The sequence below is a fragment of the Halyomorpha halys genome, unplaced genomic scaffold, assembly GCF_000696795.3.
Source record: "Halyomorpha halys isolate HHAL.00 unplaced genomic scaffold, Hhal_1.1 Scaffold6.1, whole genome shotgun sequence".
Classification (NCBI taxonomy): Eukaryota; Metazoa; Arthropoda; class Insecta; order Hemiptera; family Pentatomidae; genus Halyomorpha; species Halyomorpha halys.
In genome coordinates this window covers 1,102,270-1,105,162 of record NW_027111275.1, presented here as the reverse complement: position 1 = coordinate 1,105,162, position 2,893 = coordinate 1,102,270, and the positions used below count along the sequence as shown (strand labels likewise).

Genomic DNA, 2,893 nt, shown 5'->3' with positions numbered 1-2,893 from the left:
ATTGGGGACCGTGATATATGCGGTGCTGGGATATAAGGTGTAGTGTCAGTTTTTAATGGTCCGTCAAAGCTGAATAAATATTTCGCCGTTGATATTTTTTTTTTAATTTGCTTCGAAATGTAAATCATTTTTTACTAGCTTCAAAGTCAATGTTTTCCCCACCTATGTCCAAATTTTAGTTCCATGTATTAGAGTATAAAGGATGCTTTCTTAAGTAGTCCATAAATTTCATTGGGTCCCAAGCCACATTGACATCGTTGGCAACAAACTTGCAGATAAAGCTGCCAGAGAGGCACTCACGCTCTCTAGCCGAGGCACCGCCGTTCTCACTCCATCAGAACTCAGTAGACCTCTTAAAATAAAAAAATCAGAAAAATAGCAACCCATATAGAATGAAAGCTCCCCGAATAAATTAAAAGAAATAAAAATATTACTAGGAAGTTGCTCTAACCCCCTTAAAAATAGGCCATACTGTCCTCACGCATTCTCATCTGATCAGAAATCTGCCACCTCCAACATTCCAATATTGTTAAAATTCATCAACACAATAATAAACAAATGTTATTGCGATAAATTTTAACAAAGAAGGTGACTGCGATAAATAATTTTAATTTTTAATTTAATGTGAAAATTGACTAATTATGGTAATTTTTTGGATTGATCTGGGCAGAATAGCCTGCATGAAGTTCAGTTTTTAAATTATTTAGTTATAAAATTGTACTAAGATTGTCCCTGAGTTGAGTTGAAAAATGTTTTGAGACTAAAATGGTTAAAAATTTTATTTATTTAAACAATATTAACCAGTCTCAAGAAAGTGTTAAGATTATAAATATGTTTTTAGTTAAAATTGCACACAGACTTCGACAAATGGACGTTTTTTCATTCTCTATGTGTTTTTTTTAATTGTTGAACGGATCCATTCTTTGTATATTTTTTAAATAAATACCTTTAAATTTATTTTATTTTAAGTGGCCTGTAATTGCAATTTTTTTTTAATAATTTGTGACAAATCAATAATTATTGTTGTCTCCTTAATAATAGTGTAAGGGCCGAAATGTTGAAGAATCAAAATAAACTTTGTTGAGAGTAATGTGGCTCACTAAAGTTTTGTCATTATTGTTCTTATGTTATTTGCAACCCATATTTTTCAATGTAATCCAACGCAAACACCTTAAATATCTAAATTTTAAACAAATTAATTTATGCTAATTATAAAATAAACAGCTCTCTTTTTAGTCCGATGTTTTTGTATTAATTTCAACATCTTTCATAAATTTATCCAGCAGGGACATTTCTTATCAATCTGTTATTTATTTAGCCAACATAAGGTAATTAACAAATGATTCATGAAATAAGCATGAGGCTGAATGGAGAACCCGTCTATACCAAAATAAAATATTCTCATATAATATGGTGTTAGATGAAAGAAGGAGCTACAAGTAGGATAGAGTCATCCTACAAGTCCTTTGATCCGATGGAGTTCTTTTCCAGGGAACTCTTAATGACCATCCCGCCTCTCCAATTAGCGAGCCTTCCCTCGAGTAATGAGCAGCCACTTGTGCATGCCTCCGCATCTCTTGTCCTGATAGTTGTGCCTCCTCCGGTCTCTCAAGATCTTCCTTCTCATCTTGTATCCAAAGAGAAAACTTTAAAGCAACCGTGCATAATAACTTCATAATAGAATATATTTTATTTGTGAAAGACTAACTTTTGTACTCATTCATTACACAATATACAATCATAAAACAAAAGATAAAACAAGTGCTCCATAACAGAACAATAAACAAACTGAATAATACAAAACTATTAAGATAATATTCATTACTTCATTATAATAAACCTAAAATAATGAGAATTATTTATGATGAAAGTGTAATATAAATGCAGTTATTGATTGGCTTCAAAAACTATTTACACACTACAGCTAAATAAAACTATTTATATCCCCTATTCTATATTAGTAATATAGAATGTACAACTTAGCTTTACTATCAATGTTCAATATATTTCAATGTTTTGTACATCAAAAGATACGGATATGGGTGACTTTATGATATAATGTCTTTTTTCTTTAAAGGTGGAACAATGTAGGAGGATATGGTACAAACAATTATTGAAATAACTTTGCAGAATGGACAGAGTTCATTTTCCTTGAAAGTGGTTTTGCTTCCGTGGTGTAGTTTGATATGCTCCGGGTTTCCTACTCTTAGTTGACTTAAGGTTTCAGTGGGTTAAAATTGCAGAATGATCGGTACATGCGGTTAATGTTTTAGTTCCCTGCTCTACTGATATCAGTTGAGAAGTTGTGATTCAGGATTTTTCAAGAATATCGCCTTCATGTTTCTTTATGTTTTCGTAGTATTGAACTCATTTCTATACCCATATTGGTAGGATATCATATTAACTTTTGAGACCCAGTTGTATCCTACATCTGGGATTTCTACATCTACCATCCTTAGTCTGTTGAAACATAGTTTCGGGAGTCACAGTATGGACCAGTAGTTGATTTCCTTTGTTATTACCTTTGAACTTAAAAGACTTCGTCCTGTCTCTAATCGAACAGTTAGTTTAAGAACATTATATTAATACAAAGATTATTGGTTTTATGTCGGTTATACCATAAATGGCAACGGTAGATATCGTATTGATATTAGTCACAAAAAGCATCAAGGTATATGTCCACGCTCAAAATGTTATTTTGTTTTAATTAGTTCATATCCATAATTTAATATATGAATAAAACAAATTCATTTATTTTCAAATATATTGTTGTTTTAGAACATTCACAACTCAAAATAAAGTATGTCGATAAGGATATGATTTTATTTATTTACTTTTATTTTTATTATATTTTATATTATTTAATTTACGTTGATTATGTTCATATAACTTT

The 2,893-nt window shown here is 30.8% G+C and overlaps 1 protein-coding gene across 2 annotated transcripts in view; it reads left to right on the top strand.

Annotated features, from left to right (window-relative positions):
- The window catches only part of LOC106692689 (phosphatidylinositol transfer protein alpha isoform), an 18,844-nt gene that overhangs the window by 15,132 nt on the left and 819 nt on the right, over nucleotides 1-2,893 (top strand). The window lies entirely within an intron of this gene.